Raw genomic sequence first — 21,609 nt, forward strand, 5'->3', positions numbered from 1 at the left:
GAGGAGCAGTTGGACCCGTGGGAGTCTTGCCCGTTTCCCTAGGACTTGAAAGAAATCGCCCGTCTAGGGATTTCCATCCCCATCCCTGCGAGTGGATGCTGAGCCCTTTCCACCGTCACACAGAGCATCTGCTCTACTGCGAACAGCTAAGGCCGGACTGTGAATAAGCTCCTTGAAAAGAAATAATCTCCACTTACATTTATCTTTCACACAAATTGTCTTTTATCATCATACAGCAGGTTACGCATTGCATTTTCTGGGTTGAGAGCTCTCTGAACTCCCAGTTGTGAACTAAAGGCTGAAGAAAATCTTCCACCAGGTGGAAGCTCCCAAGGTGGGTGAAAACAGCACCCACCTTGACACCTCTTCCCAGCAGCCCTCCTGACTCAGGGTGCAGAACTGAACCGGCTGCTGCAGCTGGGGACACCTCAGGCGTCATCCTGGCATACCCTGGCAGAAGAGGGATGTGGCAGAGAGAGGCCATCCCGGGCCCCCAGGGGCCCCAGCCAAGCTGCCCTGAGGACCTGGGCCCCTGGCCCGCATTACAGAAGAAATGGTACACTCAGGAACACAGGCATGGACTTTGAAGGGTGTCGTGCCACCCTGCTAAGATAATAGAGAAATTTTTAAAAATCGAGACTCTAACATAAGGTACTTTAGGCAAACACTGGAGAATGACCTTTCTCTTCCATGTTGGACCATGAATCTATGAAAGGGAGAGACCGACTTTGAGGACAAGCTTTTACGACATCAATGAACAGACCCCTACATGTGTAGACCGTCAGATCCCCTCACTCCTGGGGCCACTGTGGGCACCCTGGAATCGACCACCAGCTGTGGCATTTCTCACACCTGCTGGAACGTCTACAGCACCCCCCGTAGAAGGCACTGGGCTGCCTCCTGGTTGCCCAGCACTGGCCCGCAGCTTCCCGAGGGCAGAGGCCCCGCGCTCAGCCCCAGCTGAACAAGTGATGAGTAGCCGCTGAAGTGTTGGACGGGCAGGTGACGGATGGATTGGCCCAGTGGGGAGGCGAGTTAACACACGGGTGTCAAGCCAAATGACCCTGACTCTGCCGGGTCCATTTCTGCAGCTAAGACATCGCCGTGGGGCTTGTTGAGAGGTGTGTGGACCAGCGCTGGTCTTGGTGGGGAGGATGGAGAGCATTCCAGAACCATCTCTTGGAGTTGGTAGGGAGGCTCCATCCCAAGGCACCTTCCAGAACCAAAAGACTTTCTGAGGACAGCTCTGAAACCAACTCCAGCTGTGGGGTCAGAAGTCAGCCTAGCGGCCTCAACGAGGCAGCCCACAGGTTCCCACCAGTAACAGACCTGAGCTTCCCAGTGGCCCTGGAGAGCCTCGGGGTGGGGGGGGCTGCCTTGAGGGCCTCCTGGGACCCTGACCGGACCCTGGCACAGCCCTGAGGAGCAGCCCTGGCCCCTCAAGGGAGCTTTCCGCATCCTCCCCGGAGTCCCTTCCTCCTTCCCTCTTCCTTCCCCAGGCCTGGGGCATCCACCGTGCTTGTGTTTGCAGGGTTCTCAGAGGTGACTGTACTGAGGAGAGCACAGGTTCTAACTGGAATCCGTACCCACTTCTGCAGGGAAACCAGCCAACGTGGTGGGTGTGAGAGGGGTGCCCTGGGCTCAGGAGGGAAAGGAAAACCTGCTCCCCAGGGATGAAGTGTCCTTAGCCCCCTTCCACTGCAGGCGCCACCCCCGGTCCCCAGTCCTATCTGTGTGTTGTCTCCTGAACTGAACGGGGTGTGCACACAGGTGAAATCCCAGCAAAGCGTGAATCTAACCACCAGCAAAGAAAACAAGTCAGGGGACACTCTCCCTTGCCAGGGCTCCCGCGTGTCTGCTTCGAAATGCAGGGAAACTGGCGGTTCTCACAGCATCCCGGTAGAAGGATCACCCACCGCCTCTCATGTGCTTTTGGAGGCCCCCGTGGCCCAGTTAACTGTGCTTGGCAAGGGACGCAGAAACCGGCTTCTCTCTGCCTGCCCGATTCTGGAGCAGGTGAGCACGCAGGGAACACAGTAAAGACGGCCCTGCCTCAGCGCCAGGACCCCGAGTCCTCCCCACCACCCCTCCCCAGGGCTGGCTTCACCGTCCAAGGTCTGCATTTCACCTCCCGCTCGAGGTACCCTCCTCCTCCATCCTCTCTGCGTCTCTCAGAGAAATAGCCTCCAAAACGGGGACTTGAAGGCAGGGTGGAGATTTCTGAATACTCTAGGCAAACGGTATGTTTTCTACTCATTTCTTTATCCAAGTTGCTCTTTGTCATTTTTCCATCTTAATTAACTGTGGCTACCAGACTAGGGTGAGGGATAAACCCTAGTAACATGGACACTCTTTGCTAATTCCAGGCAGGTTTGGGGATGGTCAGCCTGCTCACAGAAGTGGGGTCAGCAGGAATGGCCGGTGCGTACAGTCAAGGACCTCACCATGCATGATAATTTTCAGTCTTCTACGCCGTCTGCTTTGATTTTCACGGAACTTGATGGTGTTCTGGCACCCTGACCCCACTGACTGCCCTCCTCTGCCACCATGTGACGGACCAGGCCTGGGTTCACGGCCCGAGGAGGCTGCAGCTGGTCCCAGACCTCCTCGGCCTGCAAGCGCACGCTGGGATGCTGGGCGCGGAAGTGGGAGTACAGGACCCTGAGGTGGGTCTGAGTTAAGAGGCTCCCCACCTCTTAACGGGAGCCCTCTTAACTCAGACCCACCTCGGGAGGAGAGCAGGACGCTGCCCCCAGACCACTGGCCCAACCATTCCGTACCAGATGTTACCACTTAAAAGGTACACTTTGAGGAGCAATTTGACTAAATCCCTCCATGACTGCTTTCAGCCCCTCATAAAAGACTTTCCCGTGTCTCTGGTCCCTCAGCCAAGAAGAGACTCCCAGGTCTACACTCAACAAGGCTCAGAGTCTACACTCCATGAGGCTCAACCTCGGTTCTGAAACAGAAGCAGCGGGACCTAGGGAGGAAGGGGAGATACAAGGGGCAAAACCCAGACAGGAGGGGCCCTCCCTTCCCCAGCCCACTAGTGAAGGGCCAAGTGTTTGCTCACTTCCTTTTCCCTCTCTCCCGTTCACTTTTTTGGGTCCCACAAGCACTGGGTCAGAGCTGCATGCAAGGGAACCCAGGGACAGGGTGGGGGGATGGGGGGCAGGGAGAAGCCTCTGTCCCTTGGGAGGCCACTGATGTAGGTCCCCCGTCCCCCTCGGGCGCTGCCCTTGGTGCTGAGGGTGTGGAGCCTCCAGACCCGCCCCCCGGAGGCAGAACGGCTGCTCCTTATTTTCTTCCTTCCTTTTGGCTCTTCCTCATCGGTTGTTGAAGATGGGGCTGAGGTTAGGAACGGCCCCTCTGAGGCAGCCCTTCCTCCAGGGCCAGGGCCCTCGTTTTCCTCTCTAGCCCCACAGAGTACAGGGGTCCCCACCATCAGGGCACAACAGGGCAGGGCTCAGCCCTCCTGGATCTCCCGCCCTGCCCTAGACCCTGGCCACCCAGGCCAGGCTGTAAGGGTGTTCCCCAGGCAAGCTGGTGCAAGCAGAGTCCACAGTCCCCCAGCCCCCTCCCACCCCTACCCACACTCCTCAGCTGGGAGGCATCTAAAGTGTGGATTCCAGGGCCAACAGTCACATGAGAAGATGCTCAGCATCCCTAATTATCAGAGAAATGCAAATCAAAACTACAGTGAGGGATCACCTCACACCGGTCGGAATGGCCATCATCAGAAAGTCTACAAATAATAAACGCTGGAGGGGGTGTGGAGAAAAAGGGAACCCTCCCTACACTGTTGGTGGGAATGGAAATCGATACAGCCACTATGGAGAACAGTATGGAGGATTCTTATAAGACTAAAACTAGTTACCATATGATCCAGCAATCCCACTTCTGGGCATATATCCAGAAAAGAGGAAAATTAATTCAAAAAGATACATGCACCCCAATATTCATAGCAGCACTACTGACAATAGCCAAGACACGGAAGCAACCTAAGTGTCCGTCTACAGACGAACGGATAAAGAAGATGTGGCACATATATACAATGAAATATTACTCAGCCATAAAAAAGAATGAAATTTTGCCATTTGCAGCAACATGGAGGAACCTAGAAATTGTCATACTGAGTGAAGTAAGTCAGACAGAGAAAAACAAATATCGTATGATATCAATTATATGTGACATCTAAAATATTGATACAAATTAACTTACTTACAAAAGAGAAATAGACTCACAGACACAGAAAACAAACTTACGGTTATAAAGGGGAAAGGGGGGGAGGGATAAATTAGGAATTTGGGATTAATAGATACATATTGCTATATATAAAATAAACATTAAGGAGCTACTATATAGCAAAGGGAACTATATTCAATATCTTGTAATCATTTATAATGGAAAAGAATCTTAAAAAGAATATATATGTGTGTACATATATACACATATATGTGTATGTATACCTGAATCACTTTGCTGTATACCTGAAACATTGTAAATCAACTGTACTTCAGTAAAAAAAAAATTTGTTTTAATTAAATTAAATAAATAAATAAAGTGTGGATTCCCAGCCCAAATGGCACACCTACAGACCAGAGTCTCTGTGGGAGGAGGCCCAGAATTCTGCACTTAAACAAGTTTCCAAGGTGGTTCTTCTTTGGATCAAGTCTGAGAGCTGCTACCTTTCACAGTGGTACCCAGTGAGGAGGGTAGGAAAGGGGGCACCAGGAAAAGGAAGATCTTTGCCAAAAATGATATGAATCAGTGACACATGAAACTCCACAATTAGAGCTTCATATCTTTGTCTATAGAGCAAACAACTCTGAAAGGGTCACCTTCCTTGTACCTCAGTGCAAATGACATCATCAGACTCGTATGGCAGATATAGACTGTCCTGGGGCTGGACAGGCAGCTTGAAGCAGGGAGGGGAGTGAAGCAGAAAGAGGAGGCCCTAGGTCTGTAGGGAAAATCCACCCAGCACCCAAGGATGGCCTTGGATGCCAGTTAAAGTCCTGAGGTCTTATGAGCAAAATGACTCAGCAAGTGGGCTCCTGACAAGTCCTCTCCATCCCCATTGAGTCCTGTGTGTGCTCAGGTGACTGTTCCACTCTGCACCTTGCTGTTCCCACACAGTGGTAGTGACAATCTCTGCATTAGGGCATTCTGGAGTTGTGGTGAGGATGGCGTGAGAAGTCGCCGTGCACCAGGATGCTACGTGTGACTTTCCCCTTGTCTGAGAACTTCCCCTAGGGCCCCAGAGATGCAGACCACAGGGGGAAGTCATCCTCACATTCTAAAGAGGACTCTCCAAGTGCAGTGGGTTGAATAGTAAGATAGTAAGATATTGATATGTTCAAGCCCCGACCCCCAGAACCTGTAAGCGTGAGTCACTTGGAAAAAGTGTCTATGGAGAAGTAATTAAGTTGAAGATCTCTAAATGAGATAATCGTGCACTCAGGTTAGCCCTAAATCCAATGACAGGTGTCCTTATAAGAGTGAGTCAGAGGGAGATTTAAGTGTCAGACACACAGGGGAAAGCCAAGTAAAGATGGAGGCAGAGACGGGAAGGAGGTGGCCAGAAGCCCAGGAACACCCGGAGCCCCCGGGAGCTGGAAGAGGCAGGAAGGACCCTCCCCTGGAGCCTGGAGGGAGAAAGATCCCATGACACCTTGATTTTGGACTTCTGGCCTCCAGAGCTGAGAGCAGATATGGCTGCTGTGTAAGTCACCAAGTTTGTGGTGCTTTGTCAGAGCCGCCCTGGGGCGCCCACACGAGAGGGAGTTAGCAGTTCCTGACCTTCACCCCCATCCACCCTCCAAGCCAGTAGGAGGAAGACTAGAGTCCATAAGCCCCACGTGGCCACGACTGCCATGCATCCCACAGGAGCGTGAGGCTGTATGTTTCTCCTTCACAGCTGTATCAATCCTCTCTCTAACCACACCTCAATTTTCTCTCGAAGACAGAAGAAGAGTGAGGATACATGTCCCTCTGGCTCACTTTTTATGGCACCAAAACACAATGACACTAGTGAATGAATGATCAGGAAAGCCCATGAGGTGGACCCATGAGAGAAACAGTAATATTTACGAAATCAAAATTTGTAAAAAAGTGTTTTATTTGCTCAAATTAAACAGAGGAGAATTGTAAACAAATATACTGGAGGTTCAAATGGGAATGAGTTGTGATTGTTAATGTCATTGGTGGGACAACCCAAGATGCTACAGGACCGCCAAATCCTGCCAAGAGGCGTTTTCAGAATCCAAATATCCATGGTGAGAGCTGACTGCAGGAAGCCAGAAGGTTTTAACTTGAGAATGTGGTTTCTCCCCATCATGACCCTTTTGTGACGACTACATGAGACCTCTGTGAATGTCTTTGTAATGAGCTTCTATTTTAATTTTAAGAAATTGGTATGATGTGCAGCTTGCCGATTATAATTCTGTAATGCAAATTAGACCAGGCTTCAGTATCTTTGAAAGGTAGTGTGTTAAAAATGGTACGTACAGGTTAAAAGATACAGATTTGGAACACCAGGATTTACATGAAATTATCACACAGGCTTTGATGGAGTCCTGGACTGATTCACAAGAGCAAGTTTCATACGAAGCTGTCTCCTTCTCTTTGAAAGCACCTTGATCTCTGCTCAGTCATCTATTAATTATATTACAGATAAGGTAAATAAAAGTGTGGCAATATGGAGATCACAGCCTTCTTTTTTCTCATGGAGACTAAAGGTATCGGCTCCTGTGAAGTCTGCGGGCAATGAGGGATGATAAACGTGTTCTGTGACTGAGAGGATGTATTTATTTTGACACGTGATGGAAAGATGTGAGGTTCAATAGCTGAGAGCAGAACTGATGGGGCAGCACAGACAAGGCACAAGGGAAGGGGGTCCAGCGAGGATCTAGACTTTGGACCAGAGCTCACAGTAGGGGACATCTTGGTTTTAGAAATAGTGTTGTTACAAATGAACTTATATACAAAACAGAAATAGACCCACAGACATAGAAAACAAACATGGTCACCAAAGGGGAAAGGAGGGGAGGGATAAATCAGGAGGTTGGGATTAACACACACACTACTATGTATAAAATAGATAAACAACAAGGACCTACTGTATAGCACAGGGAACTATACTCAATATCTTATAATAACCTATAAGGGAAAAGAATCTGAAAAAGAATATATATATATGTATGCATAACTGAATAACTTTGCTGTACACCAAAACTAACACGACATTGTAAATCAATTATACTTCAATAAAAATAATAGTGTTGTCGTTGCTGCTTATATTCGAATAGACTTTATGTTTTTAGAGCCGTTTTAGGTTCACACTAGACTTGAGTGGCAGTGCAGGGAGTTCCCTATACCCCTCCCCACTCAGGCACAGCCTTCCAGCCATCAACACCCCGCCAGAGGGGTGCGTGTGTTACAATCCATGAGTCTATATGGACAAGGCATTATCACCCAGAGTCCACACTTTACATTAGGTCTTTCATAATTACTTTAATTATACAAATAGCGTTATGTGTCCTACACAGAGAGAGTGTTCTCCGGCATCTGTGTACACATTCCAGGAAAAAGTGACATACATCCCAGGGGCCTCATCACTCACAACCACATGCTCAGTGGGTGCCCTGTTGGGGTTTTTCCATGGCCCAGGTGATGAAGATTACCTGTTCTAAAATGCTAGGGAAAAAAATACCTTCCCTGACCTACAGGGTAGCATTCTACGGTCTCCACAATAACCCATCCGTGTGGTTAAGTAACGTCAGACTTGCCTTTTGGGGAAACGGGTACAATCCAGGATGAATCCCAGACAAATGAGATTTTTTTGACTTTCCATCCCCATCACCTTATCTGGAGTCTGGGACTTAACAGAATTTAAAAGTTAGTTGAATACGTGGGTTCTATGTCAGGTTTCCTCTTTTTCTCCCGATTTTGTGTTCAGTCACCTGTACCTGTATTAAACCTTGGTGCTGGGGTGCATTGACTTCTACTTCCCATGTTCCTGATTTTATTTACATAATGCATTAACCTTTCGGTACATACCTTTACTGTAGGCATCTTGGGCCAGTTTTAGAAATAGATGGGAAATAAGGAGATAAACCAGAGCAAAATGTGTGCTTCAGATATTGACATTAGGCTGAATGCATTGGTTTTCAGGAGAAGCCAAGTTCATAGCCAGTTTTCAGCTGTGACTGATTGTTTTCTGATTGCTTCCACTTGGGGTAGCTTACAGAGCTTTTCAGAAAACCTTGCTCCTTACAGGCTCTGAAAGACTCTGGATGGACCAGCTCCTTGCACAAGGTGTGCCTATGACTCCTGCACCATCATTTGGCAAGTGCCCATCAGGCATCTGCACATTCCACGTGCTGTGGGTGTGGACTTACCCTGTGGACAGAGCCTCAGTCTCCCCAGGGAAAAAGGAGCGAGCTACAAAGGCAAGGGGAGCTGGAACATGCGAATCTGTGTGAATGTGTTAGTCCATTCAGGGTGAAACTATTTCCAGAAAATAAGCTTTATCAGAAATACAACTCAGGGTTACTTTTTGGCAATGTTAAGGCACATTTTAGAGAAAAAATAGAGTTATTTAGCTGAGAAAGAAATCATTATTTTTGGACAGAGAGTTTTTTAGCACTGTCTCAGAAACAGTCCAAGTGAAGGTGGATGTCAGAACAAGAAAACGTAGGAAGGGTCCACAAAGCCCAGCCCTGTCCCAGAATGACATACCTGAGAATGATAAAGGAGGGCCTTGAAGGTCAAGCCTTTAAGAGTCCAAAGGAGGCTCCTTATGACAATTATATCTCAATAAAACCAGGAAAAGGATAAAGGAGGCTGGTCGACTTCCAAGCTACTCACACCAGGTTTTTGGTGAGACATTGAGGAGAGACCGGGAGAAGCATGGGTTGATCCCTGGAGGTGCCCTCTCTAAGCCAACAGCCCATAAGTACCAATTAAACCTCTAGAGTTTGGAGATGCCCATCTCAAGGGCAGCAGCAAGGAACAGAGGTAGGGAGGCTTTAGTCTCTCAAATCTCCATCAACTTCCCCCCAAATCCCAAATAAAAATAAATAAAACAACATTCTTGCCATGTAAACACAGCTTCAAGACACAACACCAAGTCCTACTTCCAACCATAAGCCCTCTCTGGGCCCCAGCCTGGGAATTCCAGAATACTCCAAGATGGACCACCCACTTCCTCAAAAGAGCCTGAGAACCAGGAAATGTGAGAAAAGCTCCCATCACTCGCCTGAGTATCAAACACCATCATCACAAAGGCAAAGGTCCTTATTCACTCACTGGTCAAACAGTTGTCTACATTCAAAACTGCTCTGCAGCTCTAGCTTTCCATTTATTTATGTTTGGTTTATGCCAAGGCTGTAATGGTAAGCTGCTACAGTTATCCATTTGTAGCTACAGAGAAGCCAATTTCATAAAAATTTGTTTAGCTAGCTAATTAATCCTGACCTTTTCATTAGACAAAGAAGCTACACAATTTCCGGTTGACTGCAGTGGACACAGCGCTTGAGCCTTTAGAATCTTACCGCTGTCTGTTATCAATGAACAATGACATTTTGGATGGAAAAATCAATTTTTCCCTCTTCTCCTTTTAACCTCTTGAGCCATCTTCTTCCCTTCTCTGGACTCAGATAACATAACTCACCATGAAAGCCGGACAGAAAGGGCCTTGGGCATGTCCACAGGAAACTCAAATCCATCTCATCAGCAGAAGGACCCATTTCCCCCGGCAAAGGTTGCTTTACCCAACGACCTAATCATGCCTTTCAACTCTCCTTATTAATCCTTAAATTTCCCCAGGAAAAAAATGGAGTTGTTTCTGTTAATAATGCAAGACAGCGTGAGCGCCAGGCAGGCAGTTCTGGAGAAAAGGGTTATGACTCTATCAAACAGATGCCAAGCCTGTGCAGAGCGAGCTGGGGGCGGCCCCGCCGCCCCTGAGCAGAGCCTGTGTCGGCTGCAGGCACTTTCTCTGCTAACGCTGCACTGAAAGGAGCCTGTGTGCTCAGCACAGGGTCACGGAAGGCTCTGCGGCCCACAGCCTGGGATCCCTGGTGGACTCAGTGATGCCGCTCAGATGCCCCATGAGGACGGGAGGACGTCCCCCCGGTCACTGAGTCCCGCAGACAGCCTCGGCCCCCGCCTCTCGGGGGATCGCCTGGCTGGAGAGCATGTCACCCAGGTCACACCCCTTCTGGGGATCCCATGGCTGGTTGAGTGAGGAGACAAAGCCGAGACCCCTCACCGCACCCCTGTGAGCATCCTTCCGAGCTCCCGGAGGCTGGCTACCCCCTCCCCTGCACGGATGGTCCTCTGTAGAGCACTTCCTGCACCTCCATCTCCAGGTCAGCGTCCACTCCCCGGGACCCTGAGCTGCAGTGGGTTCAACACTGAATCCCACCTCTACACGGACCACCTGTGCAAGTCACTTAATCTGCCTTCACTCAGTTTCCTCATCCTCGTCTGTGGACCGGGAATAAGAATGGCACCTACTCCGTACGGCAGTTGTGATGACTCAGGTAAAGTGACTGTAACGCTTCCTGCGAGTCGGGAACCGAACTGTTCAAATATATCAGTTATTAATTACTGTACACAAGACTGAGGTGATGGCTTGAGCAAGCTATTGCTGTAAACAGTTGGCTTTTCTCCCACTTATGAGATCAACACTTTATGCTCTGTCTTGTAAACCAGGGTGAAAAGTGTGTGTGTGTGTCTGTTGTTTTGTTTTATTTAGTTTTTGGCAAGTGAAGCCATTGGGAGCTCACGAAGATGGGAATAAGGTGATATGAATTACATTTTTAAAAGCCCTCCCTGGCAGCCTTTAACATCCAGTAGCCAGACAGGAGGTCAGATGCCTTTTCCAGTGATCCAGGTAAGAATCGATAGTGGATAGGACCAGGGTAAGCAAAGGGCCAGAAGTGGGTGAGCAAAGGGCCAGAAGTGGGATCCGGGAAAGAGGTTGGAAGTAGGGCCAGCAGGACATGCTGACAGACAGGTGACGGGGTGAAGAAAAGAGAGCCCCTTGGGTTTTAGCTGAGCACCTGGGAGAGGGTGTCCTGTTCATTTCAAAGGGGAGATAGGGTGTGGGGCCGTTTGAGACAGAGGAGATCAGTGATTCCCTTTGGACGCTCCGGGTTTGGAACACCCACTAGACACCCCACACGGAGCCCTGCAGAGGGCAATAGGCAGATGTGTGGAGGCCAGGCGACAGGGCAGATACCCGGAGTCATCTGCACGCTGATGCAATTTATAGCCATCAAGTGGACGAGGTCACCTGGGGAGGTGTAATGAGACAGGAAGATGACCCACGAACTGCGCCAGAACCCACAGTCAGGAGGAGCCAGTGGAGACAGCTGGAAAGAGATGGCCAGCAGGAACGTAAGCAGTTCCAGAGCCAAAGGGGATAGAGCTTTCCAGCTACCAGCACTGGGGGGGTGGTCTGGGCCCGTGTGCAGAGAGACTGAAGAAAAGGGCAAAGAAAGGGACCACCAGCGGTTGGATTTTCAAAACCGGAAGATGCGGTGAGCTGGGAGGGAGCAGGACAGGCGGAGAGGGGAGGGACGCAGCCGCATTCTGGGGGACTCAGGACAGAGGATGGAGGTGGCAAAGTAAACACTGAGTGACATCATTTTTTGGAAGATGTTTCGAATGTAGACACAGTTGATCAAGACAACAAGGTATTTATTGTAGTTTCAGAAGGGAGACATCAGAACACATCTGCATGCAGATGAAAATCATCCAGGAGAGAGAGAACACAAATAAACCTGATAACACAGAGAAGAAAAGCCGCTGGTGGAAAAGCCAAGTCTTTAGATAGAAGGCAGCGCAGGAGCCCCAGGAGGAAGGCAGCATCCACCCATCCTTTGCTCAAGGACGCTTCCTCCTCCTCCCAGGAAGGGACAGGTCCCTGGGAACCGACTGGAGGTCCCAGGCTTGGGTTGGGAGGCTGAGGGGGTTCTTGCCTGACTCAGGTGGTTGGCGGGGATGACGGGTGTTGAGGCTTCAGGAGAGAGGAGGGTGAAGTGGCCGCGTCAGTGGAGCGCGGATCCATGAGGAATACGCACCGGCTGTGCTCCCACACGTCGTCAGTGGCTCACGGTGGCCACCCCGGGCCTTGGGGGTCCCACCCAGCAGCCACAACCCCAAGGATGTCCTTTCTTGCCCCACACACATCTCTGGTAGGGTGGCTAGATTTCCAGGTGTAAGTAGGATCATAATAGATCTGAACTCTTGCTGAGTGTCCCGAAGATGTCTAATCCCACCAGCCTTGTGGGATCCGGCAGACAAAGGGAACAGAGGGCAGACACTGGGTCTCACCCCCTCCGCCTGTCCCACCTGCCCCCACCAACGACACTCACTCCCTACTGGTACACAGAGCCCTCTGGACGCTCCCAGGAGCTCAAGAACAAGATGCTGGCCTTGTGGTCTCTATGACAACCTCCCCACAACTCAGGTCCAGTCTGGGCCAGCTTGGACCTACCTGTCCTGGGCCTTGCTTATCAAAACTCCAGACGTCAGGAGAGAGCATCCGTCTTCCTTGAAGGGTGATGTCACAGGTGTGGGATCCCTGGAAATTCCAAGGCTTCCTGTGACTTTGAGGGGACATCTCCTGTCCTTCCGCCCAACCTGGAGGCTGAGCAGGCAGCTGGAGGCCCCGGTTGCTAGGGGACTGTACCAGGGAGAGTAAACGTCTCTAGCATCTCAGCTTATCTTCTGGTTGAACATCTCCCTGTAGCAGAAAACGTGCTAACTGGTGTGCTCACTGAGGCTTTTCTCTAACCTCATTTTACATGTTGGGAGGTAAAGGCATCGGTGTTTGCCAGGATGCAGATCATGGCACAATCTGAGTTGGCTGAAACCAGCATCTAAAAGTAGAAGAGGATGGAAAATAGTGCATTGCACAGGCTGTGGTAAGTGTATTTTCATGAAGCCTTTTTGAGTCATAAATGTGAGTGTGAGCACACATGTCAGTGTGCACTGCATGCATTTTTATTTTTGTGCCATGGGTTAGTCTGTGCTTTGTACTTGTTAAAAAAGAAAAACAAGTTCAACTCCATAGTACTAAATGATATCCATGGTCTTGTCCTGTCTAAGACATCACAGAGTGGGTGAGTGATCACCCCCAGGCTGCCTGGCTTAGTGCAGACAAAAGCCACAACACCACCTGGGCTCCAAAATCCCATGGCAGTGCACTTTCTATCTTTCAGCCCATTTTTTGTTGTTATTGTTGAGTGTAAAATAGTCACATGTGCCAATAATTAGACGAATCACACAGAGGATCCAGAATGAATGCGATGAGGGAGAAGTAAAAAAGATACATTTTTAAAAAAGGAAATTATAATTAACTTATCATCAAACGTGATGTCCTAAAGTAGTCAGTGGTGGTGTGTCTTTTGCCCTATGGAGTTACTGCCCAGGCCAGGACCATCTGTCATGTTTGTGGAGCCGCCATGATGGTTTCATAGACATTAACGGGATGCCTGGTGCTCGTGCCTAAAGGGAACAGGGACCCGTTGTATAAATAAAGTGCAGGAAGACTTTCCCCAAGCTGCCTGGCAATTCTGTGCCTCTTAGCCTTTTACTACAGCTCCTTTTAAAAATTCATTTCATAGCCAAAACATTAATTTTTGAAATTTTAATTTTAGGAACTGAGGAATGTCATTGGGAGCTTTTATCTGAGACATAAGCCCGCTGAGAAGACCAGCCATTTTCACTGGGAGGATTCCACTACAGGTGGACAAAGGACCATCTACAAGACATGCCTTCAGTGGGGTCCATATATGTTGGCCCCTCAGGACACACATCTTCAGGTCTAAGTATGTTTATAGGAGATGGGTTTTCACCTCCAAGTAGCACTTGAAATATGAAGCTCTTTATTTTTACTTTCCCAGAATCTCATGAGAGGTGCTACCTGTCCTTGACGCATCCTCACGTGATCTATACGTGGTCTCCATGTGTTCTTTCTGCACCTGCATTCATGGACTGGGACACTCACCGCAGAACTCAGGTCTGATTTTAAAGGGCATTCTGGGTACAAGGCCAGAATGTCTATGTCTCACAAAGACATAGTTTAATTAATTTTATAACTTGAAGTGGAATGTATTCCAAAATATTTGCATTATTACATTTTTTCATTACAAAACTTTTCTTTCTCACTAAAAAAAGTCAGAAATTCATATTAGTGTAAAAAAGAAACATAAGTCAACAGTAACTTGCCATTTAATAGGGAAGGCACAATTAACATTTCTGTGGATTTTTCTCCAGGATCTTTTTTAGTGTATATGTGGATAAGTACAGACATATGGTTACATTTATATTTTTCCAGGGTTGGGATGAAATCAGGCAGTATCCTTCTTTTGTCACTTAGCATTAAGATATAAACATATTCATATCCTTAAACTTTTTTTGAAATTTGCTTCTTAATTTTTTTATTGAAATATATTTAATTTACAATGTTGTGTTAGTTTCAAGTGTACAGCAAAGTGATTTAGTTATACATATATATATTCTTTTTCAAATTATTTTCCCTTATAGGTTATTACAAGATATTGAGTATAGTTCCCTACTGTGCAGTAGGTTCTTGTTGTATACCTATTTTATATATAGTAGTGTATATATGTTAAGCCCAGTCTCCTAAATTTACCCCTCCCTCCCCCCTCTTTCCCCTCTGGTAGTCATAAGATTGTTTTCTATGTCTGTGAGTTTATTTTTGTTTTGTAAATAAATTCATTTGTATCATTTTTTAGGTGAAACATGCTTTTAAGGCTTGTATATTGTGTGTATAGTTTTCCATGCGGTGGTTAATTAATCTTCTCCTTTGAGACCTTTAATTTGATTCCAGGTTTCACTGTCATGAATAATGTGGTGAACAGAGATCTTTCCCTGAAACTCTGAAGAATGTCCTTACACCCTTCTTGTCTCCCCTTATACTTCCATATACTCTTCTTCCTATGCTTCTTACTCTTATGTCCTTTTTCTTCTTTAACGTAAACGGGTAAATGTCCCTGGATCACTCTAGGGTTGAAAGTCAAACTTAGTGTTCTTGCCTTGGGGGAAAGGCCATTCTGCAGGACCCAGAGCGGAGCCGACAGGCAGAGCCCGAGGTCCGGACGGGAGGGCAAAGACAGAGTCACCTTGATGAATGCTTGGAGGCCAGTGGTTCGTCGCGCATTTAGACAGGTCAGTTGCTTGGAGACAAGAGAACTTGTTTTTCAGACCCCAGCTGCTCCTCCAGGTCTTAACAGTGATGAAATCAGGGGTTCATCGCACAGAATCTGTCCCTGTGATGCCCGTGACCCAGATATCGGGGTCGGGGTGGAGGTTCAGCGTTTCCTTTCTCTTAGGGACAGTAGAGCATTTCCACTCCATCCTATTAAGTCCATGGTTATGACAGCCAATCTATCGTATTAGGCATTTATAAGTTAGTCATTAAAACATTTATAGTCAGGCTTTTAAAACAACCCTCCAAATTAAGCAATTTTTAACGTCAATGCAAAAAGTAAAAATGGGGTCTCTTTCCCCAGGATCATGTCATTTGGGCCATCATGAAAAAAGCCCCAGAAGGCAGCGTGTGTCTCTCTGTCCAGCCCGGAAGGCTGGTAACCAGTGTGGGTTCAGCCCGTTGGCCCGTGGGCTGTTCACAGACAGGTCGTGAAGACCTCCTTTCACGTGAGTTCATCCCGTGGCTGGTTCCATGATGGACAACACTTTTCCAACTCGGAAGTGCTGGGGTGCCCCCCAGAGCCGTGTTCCCACGGGCTCACACCCCTCAACGATGGACGCCAGGTTCCTCCTGTGAGTGGGGTCATCTCCAGGCCCCCTGGAAGTTCACATTTCCATGACAGAGGACGCCAGGAATCCCAGTGCCCGATTTCAAGCAAATGGGATCCTGCTGAGCTCACCAAAGTGCACAGGGCTCAGGCTGCTGGCTGAGGATGCCAGACACCCCTCGGCCAGTCCAGGTAAACACACCCACCTCATACCAGCCCCCTTAAAGATGAGCTTGCTGGCTTTCTGAGTGTCTAGGCTTTCCTTTGTTGGTCCTTGCTTCCTTCTATGATGGGTTGCTTGGTGTGGACAGGTGTAGACACATTTTGTACCTTCCTGTGATTGCAATGCAGTTGTTTGCATTTTGTGAGACGGGGGCAGCTCCCAGGTTCTCAGCCCAGCTAAGGGATCGGCTTTTCTCCCTTTTTGCTGTACGCAGTGGTGACCAGAGCACCTCCCCATGGGCTTCCTGAGGAGGGACAGGTGCTGATCTGCCTCTGCCTTTTTAGGATTGCAGATGGTTTTGTGCAAGACTCTGGCCTTGGTGATAACAGACCGAGGTGGCCGGCAGGGGCCTGGCCTGATCACTCGCTCTCAGCACAGCGGACGCCACGACTCTGGTTGTTGTGTTGTCTTCCTGTGCACCAGCCTCACTAACTGGGGAGACACAGGCTCAGCCTCTGCCCGGCAAGGCTTCCGCCTCTGCTCCCCAAGTCGTCTTGTGCACACTCGCCCCCTACTCCCCGATTGTCTTCGTCCCACAGTTTCCCCCAAGAGATATAAAAACCCAATTCAGTCTTTAACAATACTAGAGCTGGTTCTAATTCACGTTAAGATGAATGAGGCCGCCAACATCTTCCCGGGGATGGAGGTGGGGGGCCAGGAAGAGCTTGCTCTCCACAGAGGGGCCAGGAGGACCCCTGGGGTGTGCACACTGCAGTCATAGAGGGTGTGCCCTTGAGCAGAAGACTAAGTCTGTTAGATCTGATGATAAGATTTCTGTTCCTTTTTCAACTCTAACATTTGGGAGTCACTGAATATTCAGATATCACACTCATTTACTTAAGATCAGCATCTTCCTCTTTCAAACTCAACAGCAGTGGAGCCCATCTCAGCGTCTTCCACAGAACCACAAAGCCCCACCATTAACCCTTTCACACATCCAAACAGCACATCTGTTGAGGCAGAAAGAGCAGGAAGAGAGTGCTGGCTCCCAGCAGGTGAGGTGAGGTCCGGGTGTGGCTGGAACTAAGGTCGCAGCTCGAGTCTGCAGAAGGTCTTGTGTCTGGAAGCATCCTGACGAAATTGATGTTTGGTTCCCTGTGAGCTAAACATCTTATTGGAGATGATCCCAAGGATAAAGTCCAAATGCCACCTCCCTCTTGCCACTCTGGGCCGAAGCCCAACTCAGATGCCTGATGGGATTGTGTTGCCCATGGAAGGGCACAGGGAGAGGGCACCTTCTTTCCATCTTGTCACACCTCGAAGTGCCCTCTGGCTGTCACCAAGTGGTCCTCAGAGCTGAAAGGACAGCACCCTAGGAGATGTGACTTTGATTTAACGTGGAACGTTCATTCTCCAATAAGGACGTTTGGGAACTCGGCAGTGAACTGCTATCTGGGATACAGACCGTGACAAAGCAAGGAAATTTGGAGACTGAGAAACCATCCAACCTGGACACCCCCGCAGAGCCCCTGGGGATGGCCTCTGTCTGCAATTGAGATGGTTGTGGACCAAGCTTTCAGAGATAAGGGTCTTCGGGCAAACGAGCCCACGGGGCACAGACCAGAGCACAGCAAGATGCATCAGGAGGTCCCACTTTGTGGTTTAAAGTTATTTGCCACTAACAAGAGCCAAAGCTGGAGTCAGGGAGCCTTAGTCATCCAAAACTTGGGTCCTTGGGGATCCTCCTGTGACAGTTAGAAGGCTGGTCATTGACATGCCCTTCCTTGTAATATCACATTCTTCTTCACAAGATTACACACTCTTAGACATCACCCTTATGGTCAAAGACATGTCACCATGACAGAACCATCGGCCTGCCCCAAATAAGATTACTTAAGCATCATTATGTGATTGACACAGCACTGCCATTTATGGGAAGGATCAATTATCTATCTGAATTGAGGAATGGCTAAGTTTCTATTTGCTATGGTGTATTATTAAAAAAATACTCATAAAACTTCAATATTCAGTTCATATTTTGTTATGAGGACACACATCTTGGACACATCACAAAGGACGAGAAAGAAATAAATAGTTGTACTTATTTTGTAGTGACCTGAATTTAGCATCAGATGTAAAAATCATGACATGAAATTTTGGTAGAGAGATAAAAGTCGGACCACATGCCGAATGGTATTAGTGGCAGATGTGATCTTCAGAGGGGTGATGGCATTTCCTCCGAATGGGGAGATGTGCTCCTCCGACTTGGATGTCAGCATGATTAACAATGAAAGTATGCTTTGTTCCCCTGCCTTCACATGGTCTCAATATTGGCGGTTATCATTTACTTGTATTTTTAAAATCAAACATTATCCTGCCCCACGTACAGATGCTGCCTCAGTGCCGTTGAGAGCTCGACCATACAGACAGCCGTTCATAACTCTCCAGATCCATGTGCTAAAAATAAGTGCCCTGGGGTATATGCTTTTCCTTTGACTTAACCCAATTATGTACATATACTTACATACATTCCTATGTATACATAAATAACTGATGTTCTCTGCTGGCCCCTCTGGTTTTCAGCCCTGCGACGATTTTTCTTAGCGCCAACAGCCCCTGCACATAGCTGTCTGCCCCCAGACACCCATTAATTGATTGCAAACACAACTTTATTGCAAAATGACTGTAGCTTTGTTAAGCAACTGGATTTACAGGCAATAACATAATCAATATAACATTAATATAGCACATAATTAAATAAGATTTCCACAAGGTCCTGCCTGTATCCCGAAATATACAGAGGTTAATTGTTCTCACCGATGGCATTAACCAGAGGGATCTGAAACCAAACTTGGCAGAACAGAGTCTCCAGTTGTGCTTATTTTTGAAGCATTTCATCTGATACAGAGAGGGAACAATCCCCAAAATGCACAGGAATGCCGTTATCTCCATGAATTCCCGTAAGACCCCCTCCCAGGCCCTGGGGAACTGCACTCTCTCGCCGGTTAATGCTCTCTTGATGGACTAAGAGGAGAAAGGCAAGTAACAAATTGCATTTAATGTGTGTTTCCTGTCCCCGGAGCAGAAACAAGGCCAACCGCCACAGGCTCTTGGAAAGTTACCATAGAATGTGCCACATCTGCTGAAAACAGCAGGACTCAGTCCTCCTGGAAGGAAATCAGCCAGCACGGTCCCCAGAACCCTGGGCTGGTATTTAAGACGCAGGGACACCCCCAGCATTCTTCTGCCACGGGCCCAGAAAGCCAAATACTAGGGGGAGGACGTCATGAAGTGGGTGCACGGTGCATGCACGGCCTGTGGCCCGTTCTAAAGACAAACGCTGTGATGAGGAAATGTCCTCGGGAAGGAGGTCCTTAACGCACCAACAGCACACACCTCTCCGTGAGCTCAACCTCCTAGCCCCCAGGGCACCCGCGGGAGCCGCCTGCCTCAGGGTCTCCTTTCAGTACCTTGGAACTGGCTGCTGGAACATTTCAATCCCCTCCCGGGCCACCGACCCCCCCACCACCAAAATTAAGTGTTATTTAAGTGAAGTGGCTGAAGTCGCGGTAGCTCTTGAACGTCCTTCTTAAGCCGTTCAGCACAACGTACAACTCGATGTGATGAAGCGGGTAGCGGCATCACCGTCAGGGTCCACTTCTTACGGGGAGGGGTCGCTCTGCAGGGAGGCCCCCTGCCCTTAGAAGGTCTCAGTCCAGAGGGAAAGCGAGGCCGCTGAAGGCCAGGCACAGGCTTCTCTTGCAGGAGGGAGCGCATGGGACACACGTAGATAGGAAGCCTGGGATCGATCCAGAAACAAAGTCATAGCTCTTAGCTGGTGAATTTCAGCAGGTCCCGGTAACTTCTCTCTGAGTGAGAACCTCCTAGAGTCTCGCTATTTTAGGGGAGTGGAGCCACTCCCATGCAAAGAGCAGCAAGACCGTGTTGCCTGGATCCGGCCCCTGGTGATGGTTGTAACAGCAGCCTCGAGGCCGGGCCAGGAGGCGGGGTGGGGAGGCCGGGAGCCCAGACACGCAGCCGCGCTGGCACCCTCCCAGCTGCAGCGAGGACCACCGGCCGGGCTATTCCAGAGTTCCGAGACAAAGGCCGACCTCAGAAAGGAGGAGGAGGAGGCCATCCGTTTGGGGCAGAAGCCGAACCTGGAGTGAGTGCGCGAAGCCCTGTGGCCTGAAGGCAGCAGCCTGCACCCAGGTCCCCACGCCCCCTGCTCTCTGCCTCTGCGTTACCTCCTGCTTCTTCCCCTCTCAGCATCCTCCAGGACAAGGCTCAGGGTGGGCTCACACTGGCCACCGTGGTCCCCTCACTGGAATCTCCTTCCTTCTCTCCATCCACTTGCGGGTCCTTAGAAAGTTCACTTCACCTTGTGGGACCCATTCTTCTACCTGTAAATGGAGGCTTTTTGTGCCTGATAGAGTCCACGAGTCTATGAATATGAGACAAATCAAGCTGGGGATGTGAAACGTTCTCCAGGTAAACACAGCTCTGCCCCAGATGATGGAGGTCAAGGAAGAGTTTCTGGGTTTCCGTGACTGTGTTGTTGGCAAGGCTGACCCTTCTCTCCTAATCTGCACCTTCCCCATGCCACCCCTCCACACGTGCACACGCACACACACACACACGACGTGCACACTTCATTTCCTGAACTATAAACACCTAAAATTGAGGTACAGTTTAGAAAGGTTGCTGGATCCCTCACATCACGGACTGTAAGTTACAGTCATGGGGGGTGGGTGACAATCTCCAGGGTGGGCTGTGCCATCACCTCCCCATCCTGGGAACGGAGGGACTTATGCCTCCAGCCTTTCTGCACCCCTCTGGCCCCACCAGGCCTTGCAACCAGTCGGCGGCCCTTCAGGGATGCCCTTCCTGGTGTGTAAGAGCCCCCAGAAGTTTGGGGAGACAAAGAGATGGGGAATGGGGAGCATGGAGGAGGAGGAGGACAGGATTTGTGCTCTCGGGGGGAGGCAGCCAGGAGATCCAGGAGGACGGATTGCACCCAAATTCTTTAGAACCACAGGCACCCTGGTTTACGCAGAACACAAATGGCTGTATTCATGGAAAACCAGTGTATGCTTCCCACCGTCAGAGTGTGGGAAATGACATGCCAGCTTGTCCTATTTGGGCATAAAAAGACATTAAGAAAAAATAGCATCGCCTCCTGATGACAGAAAAATGACAACCAGATTCTAAAATACATTGGCTTTGGGATGGAGCGGCTCCATCCCCAGGGGTGAGAGGAGGATCTAGGGGGTGACAGAGGTCCATGATGGAACGGGGAAGTTCTACCAGACAGCAGCACACATCATGCGACAATTTCCAAAAGAGGGGCTCCCACAGCCCTAAAACCTCAGAGAGGCAGCCGCACAGCTGGCGGGTGGTGGGGAGGCACGGAAGGAGCCTGGAAGCTTCTCCTGTTCTAGACTGTTCCAGCAGGCCAAGCGTGGTGAGAACCCTGGGCTTCTGGGGCGGTCCCTTACCCCAGTTCCCCGGCCCCTAAAATTAAGCAAAGAGTAACTCCCCCCTCACTGCATTGTCGGGGGATTAAATCTGTTACCACGCGTAAACTACACACAGCGCCTGGCAGCCAGCAATTGTTCACTAAATGTCAGGAATTACGATTATCCT

This window comes from Balaenoptera physalus (genome assembly GCF_965194825.1).
Source record: "Balaenoptera physalus genome assembly, chromosome: 3".
NCBI lineage: Eukaryota > Metazoa > Chordata > Mammalia > Artiodactyla > Balaenopteridae > Balaenoptera > Balaenoptera physalus.